Below are 14,060 nucleotides of genomic sequence, written 5' to 3' on the forward strand. Positions count from 1 at the left end.
TAGCTTTATCCCTCTAGTCTTGGCCCCTCTCTTCACATGGCCTTCTTTCCTCTGTGTCCATGTCTCTCTGTGTCCCCTCCTCTCCTTAGAAGGACACCAGTCGTGTTAGATTAGGTCCAGTATGACCTCATCTCAATAAATTACACCTGCAAAGAGGCTTTCCCCAAATAAAGTCCCATTCTGGGGTTCCAGGTGGACACGAATTTTGGGGGGCACTATTCAGTCCAGTACACAGCTGAATCCCTGAGGTGTTTTCCAGGGCCCTTCTTCATCTGCAGGTCCCGAACTCTAATTTTTTTTTTTTAAAGACCCTGTGGGAATTCTGAAAGCTCCACTTAACTTCTCATCAGAGAAGCTCTGTAGTTGGGAAAAGCCTTAGGGCAAAATAAGGCCCTACAGACAGGAGTCATGTCTGTCGACTTCCCTTCTCTTTGGGATCTGAGTTCCTCCTGTCTTTCTTGCCTTTGCAGAGCTCCTAGTCCTTCAGTTTTGCTTTAATTAAAAAAAAAAAAAAAAGGCTGGCATTTTCAGTTGCTGTTCTTTTCGTGGGGGAGTTGGTCTGGTTCAAGCTAATCTTTCACAGCCGACAGTGGACCCTTGGAGTGATGCTTTCAGCTTGTGCCTTTTCCGGTGGCCCGATGTGCCCCCTCTGTGTGTGACCATCTTCTGTTACTTTTCTATAAATCAGGTACCAGCTTTTCCTTCTGAGGTCAACTGTAGCCTGGGAAGGGAGTTTGCAGGCAGTTTTCCTTCAGTTTTGTGATGATTTTAATCAGTACCCACATACATCCCCCATTCCCTAGTTTGCTGTCTATTAGGTGGTTTTGTATTGTTTGTTTTTGATTTTAGCTTGATATTCAGGTTTCTTTTTTTGTGTGTGTGTTACGCGGCCTCTCACTGTTGTGGCCTCTTCCGTTGCGGAGCACAGGCTCCGGACGCACAGGCTCAGCGGCCATGGCTCACGGGCCTAGCCGCTCCGCGTCATGTGGGATCTTCCCGGACCAGGGCACGAACCCGTGTCCCCTGCATCGGCAGGCGGACTCTCAACCACTGTGCCACCAGGGAAGCCCCTCTTTTTGTTTTTGACTTGGGAGGTTTTTACCCAAACATCCCTGGCCTGTGAAATATTGGTAAGGTAGAACATCATTCTAAGCAGTTATGCTGCCAGCTCAGCAGTTATGCCGTCTTGGCGGGCATGGGAAGCAGTGTCCATCCCAAACTGCAATCCCTTTGAATAGATCGTCCAGTTAGTTGAGTTACGCAGGACCCAGAGAAGTTTAGAAAAAGGTCACCTGGTGTGTCTTCTTTAGAATTCAGACCCCAGAAGTGGGAGCCTACTGTGCCCGGTAGAGCCATTTCCTCTGACTTTTGACAAGTGACTGGATTTATCTGCACAGACAGTTGATTTGCCGGTGGTGAGGTGGGAGCCTGCATTTTCCGAGCCTGTCCTGCAGTTTGTTTAACCTTTCTATTCCAGTTATGCAAGGTAGCGTGAATCATTACAGCCGGCACTGGTTATTCCCCACCCAGCAGTTCTGTCCCTTCTTTCTTGCTAATAGAACTCTGGTTTTGTTCTGATGCTGGGTGGCCATGAGCTTCAGGCCTGAGGCTAGCCACAGGAGGAGTAAATCTGGAGCAGATCAGGCCAGCCATAATAATTTCCAGCCTGCCAGTAGTTGGTTTAGGAATAGACATGTGATGCAATTCTGACCAAAAGGAAAGGTCTGCTGAGGGGCTTCTGAGAAAGCTTCTTGCTGTTTAAACAGAGACACAAGAAGGCTTATATTATGGCCTTCAGTTGTTTTGTGAGACTGTGATATTTGGAGCTATGGCAGTGATGTTGTGACCATGAGGAGGGACCAAGTCTGAAGATGAAAGCCGGTACATTCAGGATGGCAGCTCAGAAAGATGGAAAGTACTTGGACCCTGATAATGTCACTGAGCTACTGAATTAACCAACTCTGGAACTGCCCTACCTCTGGACTTAATGTTATGTGAGATAATTAGTTCCCTAATATTTTAAGGCATTTTGAGTTGGATTTCTTTTTACTTGCATCCAAAATCATCCTAACTTAAACAATAGAGAAAAGCAAGACAACTTAAAAAAAAAAGAGAGACCTATGCTCCAGAAACGGGAGGAACAATGTGATTAGTACATTCATCTTGGAAATGGCACTTGGGTGTTTTCTGCTCTTTTCAGTGAACCACAGGTTTGGCTTTCTTAGTGTTTGCTAGTGACTCATATTGAGCAGCTCTTGTGACCCAGGGGATTCGTTAGACCATTCACGCCTGTTGTTCCACTTTACTGCTAAAGTGATTATGCATAGTCAGTAACAGTGTTCCCATTTTACAGGTGAAGAAAATGAGGCTCAAAGAAATGAAATAATTTCCTTAATGTTCCAGAGTTAAAAAGTGGCAGAGCTGGGATTTCTACTCAGGCAGGCCTACATGATTGTGATTCTGAAGCTCCTACTTTTATTTATAATGGCATATTGTTTCCAGAAAGAGGGCTCTCTGAAAGATCGTGACCCCCTTCCTCCATTTGAACTCATGAGTAAATTAAGCAGCATTTTATTATTTATTTATTTTGGCTGTGCCAGGTCTTAGTTGCTTCATGTGGACTCTTAGTTGTGGCATGCGGACTTCTTAGTTGTGGCATGTGGGATCTTTAGTCGTGGCATGAAGACTCTTAGTTGAGACATGCATGCGGGATCTAGTTCCCCAACCAAGGATCGAACCCGGGTCCCCTGCATTGGGAGCACGGAGTCTTACCCACTGGACCACCAGGGAAGTCCAAGCCGCAAGTATTGAGTAAGTTAGGAGCACTCAGAGCAGAGCTCAGCAAACTATGTCCTACCACCTGTTTTGTAAATAAAGTTTTATTGGAACACAGCCTCAAACATTCATCTACTTAGTGTCTAGGGCTGCTTTTAGGCAGAGTTGTGACTGAGACTGTCTGGCCTCCTGACTTTCTAGCTCCTAGCATAGTGTCTAGGAGTATATGGGTTCTTCAGTAAAAATACGTTCAATAAATACCTTTTGGTTGGAAGGAAGGGCATCATCCAATGTGCATAGTACTATATTTCATGATTCCCGAGGTACCTGAAACCAGGATCACTCCAGAGTACTTCCTTTTCCTGGTTCATAGCCTGTGCCTTCTTGCTGTGTCTTCACATGGTGGAAGGAGCCTCTTTTATCAGGGCACTAATCCCGTTCATGAGGGCTCCACCCTCATCACCTAAGGGTCCACCCAAAGGCCCCATCTACTAATGCTATCATCTTTGTGGGTTAGAATTTCAAGAGATGAATTTTGAGGGGACACATTCCGATTATAGAAGTGGCATTTCAATGGCATAACCTTGGAGTTTGATGTTCTTGTTAATCACTGAAATATCATCATCAGGTTATGTGTCGGCAGTCTATTACAAGGTGATAGGCATGATTCAGAACATACCAGAGGCACATTTATTATTGAGGTGCCTGTCTTGTAAAATTTAACTGTAACTTTCCTTATCTGTTCAGCAGCCTTTTGGCACCTCTGACCTTGACACTTTGTCTCCCCCTCTCTTCTGTAATGCCACAACCTCTGGGCATACTTTCTACTTCTTTGCAGATCCTTCCTGGCATATCCCTTCTACACCCTCAAACATTAAATATTATTTTTCCTCAGATTCTGTTGTTGACTCCTGTTTCTACACATACTGTCTGAATTCCTCGGTGAAAATTGCTATCTGTGAGTCGATTACTCTTAGTTACACCTCCCGCAGATCACTCCTGGTCTTCCTCTTGAGTGTTGCTGTTTGGATGCATCACGGGCTTGTCAAGGTCTGCATGACTGAATTCTCATCCCTGTCGCACCCCCATGTTTGCTCCTGTGTTCCTTGCTTAGTGAATGGCTCTGCCCTTCACCCAGGTCCCCTGACCAGCCTAGGGCTTCCTCTCAGCCTCCTCCTCCTCCTTCCCCCACAACTGCTCAAACTTCTATTTTTTTCTCCCTCTCTTTTAAAAATTGTCATAAAGTATACATAACATAAAAATGACCATTTTAAAATGTACAGTTTAAAGGCATAAAAGTACATTCACATTGTACAACCATCACACCATCCATCTCCAGAACCTTTTCATCTTCCCAAATAGAAACCCTGCCCCCATTAAATAATAAGGCCCCATTTTCTCCTCCCACTAGCCCCTGACAACCACCACTCTGCTTTATGTCTCTATGAATTTGATTACTTTAGGTACTTCATATAAGTAGAATCATACAATATTTGTCCTCTTGTATTTGGCTTATTTCATTTAGCATAATTTCTTCAAGTTTCATGCATCCTTTTTAAGGTTGGATACTATTCCATTGTATGGATAGACCACCTTTGTTTATCCACTCATCTGTCGATGGACACCTGGGTTGCTTCCACTTATTGGCTATCGTGAAAAGTGTGGCTACGAACATGGGTGTACAAATAACTGTTCGAGTTCCTGCTTTCAATTCTTCTGGTTACATACTCAGAAGTGGAATTTTTGGATCATACAGTAATTCTATGTTTAATTCTTTGAAGAGCCACCGTATAGTTTTCTGTACTGGGTGCTCCATTTTATTTTATTTTTAATTTTTTAAAAATTTATTTATTTATTTTCGGCTGTGTTGGGTCTTTGTTGCTGTGCGCAGGCTTCCTCTGGTTGTGGTGAGTGGGGGCTACTCGTCGTTGCTGTGCTCAGGCTTCTCATTGCGGTGGCTTCTCTTGTTGCCGAGCATAGGCTCTAGGCACGCGGGGTTCAGTAGTCGTGGCTTGCAGGCTCTAGAGCGCAGGCTCAGCAGTTGTGGCGCCCGGACTTAGTTGCTCCGCGGCATGTGGGATCTTCCCGGACCGGGGCTCGAACCCGTGTCCCCTGCATCGGCAGGCGGACTCTCAACCACTGCGCCACCAGGGAAGCCCTCATCCTGGTTTTGATCTGTTGTCTCTTGAAGTTTCAGATTCCTCTCTAAAGTCATTTCATGAGCTCCCTACCAGTTCAGCTGGATGGTGCCCCTCCGATCGGTGATGACCCTCCCCCACCCTGCAATGGTCCTGAGTCCTCTTCTCACCAGACCTCTGTGTGGCACCACCGTTTTCTTGTCTCCCTCTCTCGGTGGTCAGGGACTGGGTCCATCCTTGCTCACATTTGTAGCTCCAGTGTATTGCAAGGAGCCTGCAACTACATTCAGAATAATGACTCGAGGACCCAGATGTCAGTCATGCTGCTCGTTCTCCTGGGATGCCAAACCCCGCCCCCTTCCGTCTGTACATCCTCACAGTTGAAAGCAGGTGGTATTAGTATTAATATAGCCCCAACTGTAAAACTAGAGAAACCTACTTCCTCGATCCTCAGGGGGGATTTTTGAAAGTGGTTGATTGCATTTAACTGAAATTGGAATTTATATTTTGCTTCACCGGGGTACCTTGGGTAACAGTTTCATTTCTGTAGAAAATTGATTGCAGAGGAAGCTGCATGTGCCAGGAGAACCCCAGGCCCATCCTTTTGATCTTGAGGGGAAGTCCGCTCCCTCACCCTCCCATCCCTATCATGTTTTCAGTTCCCTCTTCGTGTTTCTCTGTTGAATTCGCTAACTTGAAAATCAGCTAGTTCTGGTGAAAGAGAGTTGGGAGGATGTCTGCCAAAGGGGCGGAGAAGATGTCCAGGGTGGTGATAAAAATGTTCAGCAGCTGGTGGGGAAGTGCTGGTCTTAGGGAGGGAGCCAGGGCCAGAGCGCTGTCCCCCACGGGCGAGGTGTTAACCCGTGAGTCACTGGATTTGGGCAATGTCCATAGGGTCCTGGGAGGTTCTTGACTGCTCGAGTGGCTGAGGGCTTGGGCCAGTGGCCATTTATTAAGGGGGATGAAACTGTCCCAGCATATTAGGATTTGTTGTAGCCAGACTGATGCCTCTTGGCCGAAGGGGACCTCTGGCTGTTTCAGAGGTATTTAATCTTTTTCTTTTTTTAAAATGAATGAATGAATTTATTTTTGGCTGCGTTGGTTTTTTTGTTGTTGTTGCTGTGTGTGGGCTTTCTCTAGCTGCGGGAGCTACTCTTTGTTCGGTGCAAGTGTTTCTCATTGCGGTGGCTTGTCTTTGTTGCAGAGCAGAGGCTCTAGGTGCGCGGGCTTCAGTAGTAGTTGTGGCGCACAGGCTCTAGGGCGCAGGCTCAGTAGTTGTGACACACGGGCTTAGTTGCTCCACGGCATGTGGGATCTTCCCGGACCAGGGCTTGGCTTGAACCCATGTCCCCTGCATTGGCAGACGGATTCTTAACCACTGCGCCACCAGGAAAGTCCCGGGTATTTAATCTTGATGTCCTGTAAATTAAGACTCAGACCTGGCTTCGGAGTTGTCAGTGTTGCGTTATTATCCAGCCTGTTGGTGTCATGGATACTTTGCTTCGCTTCTGTCAGCATGAAAATGGCTCTTGCGCAGAGGATGGAGTACACCCCTAGAAGGAAACGGCACACGTTTTAGAAGTGTTGGAGAAAGTTTCCACTTGTTCATAAAGGGGGTACCATAGGCCCCTGTGTCACGTGGGTGAAGGCCAGGTGTGCTCTGTTGAGGTGTTAGAGCTGGGAACTCAGCCTTCAGATGATCACAGGGGCCAGACAGCTGACAGAGATGAGTGAATCGTGCTGGTGAAGGATGCCAGGGAGTAGTGGCACCTGAGAGTCACCTGGCCCCTGCAGAGCAGGCTGGGATGTGTAGTCCGTCTGCAGATTCAGGTGGAAGAGAGGATAGATTTGGATGAGCAGCTAGCAGTCTACCACGGTGGAGCTTTTCCTCTTCTCTGTAGAGTGGTCAGAGACACCTCTTCATGGGGACATTTGAATAGAGACCTAAGGAAGCGAAGGAATTAGCCATCCTGTTATTGGGGGAAGGAATCCCAGGCGGTTCAGCAGGTTCAAAAGCGTGTAGCAGTCAGTCTCTTGTTTGCTCTCAAGTTGACTCCCTGCCCTTGCCCTGCAAACTCTATTTCCCGGGTCCCCTTGCCCATCATTTCAGTGGGAGGTGGTGATACGGTCAGCAGGTGAGAGGAAGAAGGGAGCTGGAATATTTCTTCCTCTCAGCCCTGCTTCAGGGGGCATCTCTAGCCATGGCTGTGCTTCCTTCATGGTCCTTGGAGGTCCCCCGTGGCTGCCGGTCAGGCCTTCCTTGTTCCCCCACTTTCCTCCTAGGTGCCTCTGCCACAGTCCAGCTGTTGCCCGCAACCCTGGTTACACTGCCTGGGAAGACCTTTTGTTCCTCTGGCTTTAGGGATGGATTAGCTTTCTGACGTCAGTTATCTCTGGGTGCCCTCATTATCTCCTGTTTGGCTTTCTGGCTCTTCCAAAAGCTCTGTAACAGATGTCCTGTTTGAAATTCCTTCAGTGGCCTAGCTGGTGTGGTTTCTGTTCTCATGGCTGGGTGGGCCCTCCAACCAGTAGACTTGGCTGGTTGGAGGAGCGGCCAGGAGACCAGTGAGGCTGTTGCAGGGTGAGTGGCAGGGAGAGTGGGACGAGGTGAAATGGAGAGGTAGTGGGGAGCCCAGTCACGTCCGGGCAGTAAGTGGTAATATATCCTCCTTTTCTTGCTTTATTTTTGTGATCTCCTTTCACCTCTACCCAGATAATTGGCACTTGTTCTGTAGAGTCAGTAGGGGTGTTTAAGTTTAAATCTACTGAAGTCTTCCAAAGCAATCCAGCATCTCAGATCATGGTACATTTATTCATTCTTTTTTTAAAAAATTTTTATTGGGGTATAGTTGATTTACAATGCTGCTTTAGTTTCAGGTGTACAGCAAAATGGATCTATATTCATTCTTTAAAAATGTATCACGTTCCGGGACTTCCCTGGTGGTCCAGTGGCTAAGACTCCACGCTCCCAATGCAGGGGGCACAGGTTCGATCCCTAGTTGGGGAACTACATCCCACATGCCACAACTAAAAGATCCTGCATGCTGCAACTAAACATCCTGCAAGCGGCAACGAAGATCCTGTGTGCCACAACTAAGACCCAATGCAGCTAAATAAATAAATATTTAAAAAAATGTATCAAGTTCTAAATTGTACACTTTAAAATGGTGAATTTTATATTAAGTGAATTTTACTACAATTAAAAAAAAACTGGAAGTGGCTAAGTTACCTTTAACTGGCAAGTTTTAGTTTTTTTCTGAGAGAAGGGAGTTTAAAAACTAACTGGAAGGAAATTTAATAGCAGAATTAATTTCAGTTGCAGAGAAATAAAGGCAATTCCATCTTTACTAAAAAAAAAAGTAAAATGATACAGCTGCTGTGGAAAATAATTTGATGTTTTTTCAAAAAGTTAAACATGGAATTACCAAACGATCTAGCAATTCCACTCCTAGATGCATACCTAAAAAAATTGAAAGCAGGGACTCAGATACTTGCACACAAATATTCATAGCAGCGTTATTCACAAGAACCAGAAGGTAGAAACAACTCAAATGTCTATCAGCAGATGAATGGATAACAAAGTGTGGTATATACTATATATCATGGAATATTATTCAGCCATAAAGAGAAATGAAGTACTTTTACCTACTATAACATGGATGAACCTTAAAAACATGCTAAGTGAAATTAGCCAGTCACAAAAGGTCACGTGTTGTGTGATTCCTCTTATACGTAGAATCTAGAAGAGGCAAATTTGTAGAGGCAGAACATATGTGGAACAGAGGTTACCAGCGGGTGTGGGAGGGGAGGATGGGGGAGATTAGTGTTTAATGGGTATGAACTTTCTGTTTGGGATGATGAAAAATTTCTGGAAATGGATAGTGGTGATAGTTGCACGACCTTGTGAATGTACTTCATGTCGCTGAATTAGACACTGAAAAATGGTTAAAGTGGTAAATTTTATTATGTATGTTTTACTGCAATTGAAGAAAGCGAAAAAAAAAAAAGTCCTAAGTTTACATACTTCGTACAAGTCTTAATTATGTGTTCTTCACGGTTAAAGCACAGCCCCTGTGTTCTAGTTCCAGGAGGCGTCTTGTAGTTGGTTGGGAGATGGCCACGTGACAGAGCTACAGCCCCCTCATTGGAAACTCTGCTTTGCCACTGCGTTTGTTTCTTGTAGTCGGGCTCATGCAGATTGGGGTGTGACTGGGATTTGGGGACACCTCTGCTCGCCCAGGTCTCAGGCTGGAATATGGAAGCACTTGGTTTTGCCTTTTGTTCCTGGAATGGTTGATACGACGTATGGCTGATTCTGTTAGCTTCCTGCCTAGAATCCTTTCCCCTTTTCTTCTTTGGTTTAAGAGAACCCTGATTTTGCTTGCGGCTGTGGGATGTCCTTCTCTAGGTCATGGCTCATGAGTGATTTAGCCAGTCTTGACATGTTCTCCACTCCCTTGTGCTTTTCTGGGGTAACTTAACCTTACCTGAAAAAAGGGAGTGATAGAGCTGGCTTTATTATTATTTTTTAATTATTTATTTATTTTTGACTGCACTGTAGCATGCGGGATCTTAGTTCCCCGACCAGGGATCGAACCTGTGTACCCTGCAGTGGAAGTGCACAGTCCTAACCGCTGGACAACCATGGAATTCCCAAGAACTGACTTGTATCTTAACCTCTTTCTTCTGCTCCAATTGTGAATGTGAGACCCAGAGTGTTGACAGTCCTCAGAGACAGCGAGGGTAGAGGGTAGAGATTCTGCCCATGATAGAGCCTTTGAACCAGCTATCTACCTCCAGACTAAGTAATTAAGAAAAATAAGCCTTTCTTTGTTTACAAGGAGCCTAGCTCCTTGTAGTTGGGTTTTCTGTTTATTGTTGAGCAGTGCTTTTGTATGTGTGTTTATTTTTGAGAGATGCCATCACCCGTTGAATGTGTGCATGCATTGCTCAGGGCCTGCCATGTTCTTGGCCCCCAAAATGATTGTCAGTTGGTTGAAGAACCTGCCCTAGCTCCCTGCATTAGGCTTCTTCTGGTTGCAGGTGACAGCCAAAGGGCACTTACTGACTGAAGTACCCAAGAAAACTAGGGGTTGAGCTGGGTCCAATGGAGTAGCATCCCCTACATCTGTCCCTTGGTCTTTCCCAGTTCTGCTTCTCTGTGGGTTGGCATCTTTCCCAGGTGGCCACTCTACCTGATAGGGGAAATGGACCCAGGAAGTGCCAGATTTACACGACAGTTATAGTTCCTACTTCTAGAACGGCAGTTGGCAAACTTCCTTAAGGGATCAGATAGTAAGTATTTTAGGCTTTGTGGGCCATAAGTTTCTGTAGCAACATCCCAGCTCTGCCTTTGTAGCAGGAAAGCAGCCACAGGTGACTTGTAAACAAATGGACGTGACTGTGTTCCAGTAAAACTTTATTTACAGGGCTTCCCTGGTGGCACAGTGGTTAAGAATCTGCCTGGCAATGCAGGGGACACGGGTTCTAGCCCTGGTCCGGGAAGATCCCACATGCCATGGAGCAACTAAGCCCGTGCGCCACAACGACTGAGCTTGCGCTCTAGAGCCTGCGAGCCACAACTGCTGAGCCTGCGTGCCACACAGCTGAAGCCCGCGTGCCTAGAGCCCGTGCTCCACAACAAGAGAAGCCACCGCCATGAGAAGCCCCCACTCGCCCCAACTAGAGAAAGGCCGTGCAGCAACGAAGACCCAACACAGCCAAAAATAAATTTAAAAAAACACAAAAACTTTATTTACAAAAAGAGGGGTGGGGTTGCTGAATTTGGCCCTTGGGCCTTTGTTTGCTGACTTCAGTTCTGGAGGGAGACAAGGCTTCTCTTCTAGCATTTCAGGCAGAAGTTGTGGGGAGGGCCCCATGGTCCAGGGTGAGGCCAGTGAAGCACTCACTTCAGCCACAGAATTTAAGGGAACACCAAAAGCTCAGCGATCAAGATAAATAATATTTTCATGCAATATTTAAAAAAAATCAAAGTTAATACAGAAAAAAATCCATCACGCAAAGGTCACGCAAAAGTCCCACAAAATATCAAACAGGACCAGGATGAGGGGGTGCTGAGTGAGGCAAGTTGAGGCGCCCGCCCTGCTGTGGCCAGGTGGTTGACCAGCTTGGGTTACCTGCCCACCCCTGTGGGAGGGAGAGTTTGGTAGTGCTAAAAGCAACTTCACAGGGAACCAAATGGAACACGGTTCCCCTAGGAAAGAGGGGTGCAGCTGCCAGAAAAAGGGAAAGGGATGCCGTTTGCCTGCCTTGGTTCTAAGCACTTCATATCATGCTTTATTGTCTCATTTTTTTTCCCTCTTAGCAAACCTCAAAGGCAGGTAGTTCTCCGCATTTTACAGATGAGGAAAATGAAGGACAAACTATGTTGCCGAAGGTCACGCAATGCTTGAAGTAGAATTCGCGCCAGGGATTTTGCCCTCAAAGTATGCATTCTTGAATTCTTGGCATCGATTAAAGTTGAGGCCTGTTAGAAGCTTTGCCAAAGGCCCCGTGCTTTCATCATCCTCTGTCAGCAGGTGCCCCTAGGTAGCTCACCTCAGTGCCCCTTTCTTAGCTCTTGTTCTTGTCGGCAGATGGCTTTAAGGAGTTGGGGGAACCAGAAGCCCTCACCCACTTTTGGAATCAGCCTCCGGTTTAAAGCAACAAGAGATAAGTGTATATTCCCAAATTAAATTATGGACACTGCAAGTTTTAAGTGGCAGGTGAGCTGTGCTTTAAGTAGACCACATTAATTCTGGCAGTGGAAGCGGAGCCCTGCTGGGGTAATAATGATTGTCAGCAGCATCACCCAGGCAGGCTCTAGAAGGATTCTGTATCGGTAAGCAATTTGCGAAATTGAAAGGTGAAAACACACTTTGAGGTGTTTCATGCATACTCAGGGTCAGAGGGAGGTGACTGCAGTTTTCAGGAAAGACAATGCAGGTGAGAGTCACTTGATTGGAATCGTGATGGATGTACTGATGGTTGTCTGGTGGGTTACAAAACAAGTTTTTGGCTGGTCAGCTGGCTGGCCCAGAGTGGTACTCTTACCAAATTCTAAGAGAGGCTTCCAGTAGAAAGAAGCCTGTTTGCACTTGTGCGGTTTGGGCTGATCTAATGGGTTTCGGAAGGGGATTAGTTTGGCTTTTAGGGATTGAGACAGAAGGTATTCTGAGTAAACTGCCCTGCTGGTGGTTTTACCAGTCGTTCCTGAGATGTTTATTCTAAATGATCTCAGAGGTTGACTTGATACGCAGATGCATGCACACACTCATAAGTACACACACATTTGGATGCTGTTAGCAGAAAAAGGAAAAGAGGAAGCAACATGAATGCTCTTGGGTAAAAAGATAATTTAGCAAACAGTGGTTGGTCATCATGGGCTGGACGTCATGCTCAGTGTTCTACCCCCCTTTTCTCCAGTTACCCCAGTAACCCTAGGTGATTCTGCACTTTGGGGCTTACTTTAAGGGAGAGGAGTCTGAAGCTTAGCATGGTTGAGGGGACCTGCCCAGGGTCCTTCCGCTGAAGACCTCCTCACCTGTTGTCCTGACTGCTAGACTGGAAGCTTGTTAAGAACGAGTCCTTCTTGTCTACCTGGCGGCCCATAGCCTCGCCCAGCTTGTGGCTACTGGGAAGAATACAGTCTGTGCTACTTGAGCCGAACTGCAATCTTAGAGTGAGCTTATTAACTTGCTGTCCAGTTTATGGAGATGTGTGTATTCACATCCTTCTGGAAGGAAGCTTCAAAGCTCTTGTCACCTTCTCAGAGGGGTCTGAGCCTATTTAGCTCCTGGATTAGAATCCCCGTCTAGCAGCAGAGACTCAGCAGTTTCCCCCTCGGGATATCGAGCAGTTGTGAACGTGATCCTTTTCAAGGAGGCAGAGCACCCCTCACTTTGCAAGGCAGTGTGATGAAGTGGTTTGCAGGGAGACAGCTCTGAGGTCCCTTTCTGCTGTACCACTTATAACCGTGTGTCACTGGGCCAGTTACTTCACTTGTCTGGGCCTCAGCCTTGTCTTTGACATGGAGATGGCCTTGGTGGATGTGAGGACTGAGGTCGGATGGAAAGTGTTGGGTGCAATGGCTGGCACGTAGTTAATGCTCAATAAGTAGTAGCGGCCATCGCTATTGTTGCCGTTATTATTGGCAGCATTGAAAAGTGTTGATGACTGTCCTTAAGTAAAGAAGGTTGGTTACAAAATTAGGTATACACTAGAATTACACCTATGAAAAACATCTGTGTGCACGTAGACAAGAAAAGCAGGATGTGAGGTGACACGATGACTATTTTATGGATAAAAGCAAACTTCTTAGCTTTCCGTAAAGCCTTAAATCTGCTCAGACCTATGGAAATCTCCCCTAAGGAACTAGAAACAAGAACAGTGAGTTATGTACAGGGATGTTCAAAGCATTATACAGGGGAAATTGGCATTATATTATGTTCCCAATAGTCCTGAAATAAATTGTATTTAACTGGGGAGCTATCAAAAATCACATTCTCAGAGATCTTTACATGTTACAGGAAAATATTCATGATCTAGACAAGAAAAGAAACAAGTCAGGATACAAAGCTACGTGTGTGTGTATTTATATATACACACATACATACATATACATATACAACACACAATGTGTTGGTGTATTAATTTCTTATGGCTGCTCTAACAAATTACCACAAAGTTTGTGGCTTAAAACAGCACAAACTAATTTTCTTATAGTTATAGAGGGTAGAAGTCCAAAGTCAGTTTCACTGGGCTAAAGTCAAGGTGATGGCAGGGCTGGTTCCTTCTGGAGGCTCCAGGGCAGGGTCCGTTCCTTCCCTCTTCCGGCTTCTGGTGGCTTCTGGCATTCCTTGGCTGTGGCCGCATCACTCAGGCTGTGCTTCCCTGGTCATGGCACTGCCTTCTCTTCTGCATCAGCTCTCCTTCCCCCTTACTCTTTTAAAGCCACTTGTGATTACGTCAGGCCCCCAGAGACTACCCAGGATAATCTCCCCATTTCAAGATCCTTACAGGGGTCATTCTGCTGTAAGGACACACCTGCACACCTGTAATGACGTGACCTGTCACACCTGCAAAGTCTCTTTTGGCGTAAAAGGTAACATGCACAGGTTCCAGGGACTAGGATATGGCTCTCTTTGG

The 14,060-nt window shown here is 46.1% G+C and overlaps 1 protein-coding gene across 10 annotated transcripts in view; it reads left to right on the forward strand.

The window, feature by feature from the left end:
• Positions 1-14,060, forward strand: part of SNX29 (sorting nexin 29) — a 550,106-nt gene that overhangs the window by 48,346 nt on the left and 487,700 nt on the right. The window lies entirely within an intron of this gene.

The sequence above is a fragment of the Phocoena sinus genome, chromosome 15 (assembly GCF_008692025.1).
Source record: "Phocoena sinus isolate mPhoSin1 chromosome 15, mPhoSin1.pri, whole genome shotgun sequence".
Lineage (NCBI taxonomy): Eukaryota > Metazoa > Chordata > Mammalia > Artiodactyla > Phocoenidae > Phocoena > Phocoena sinus.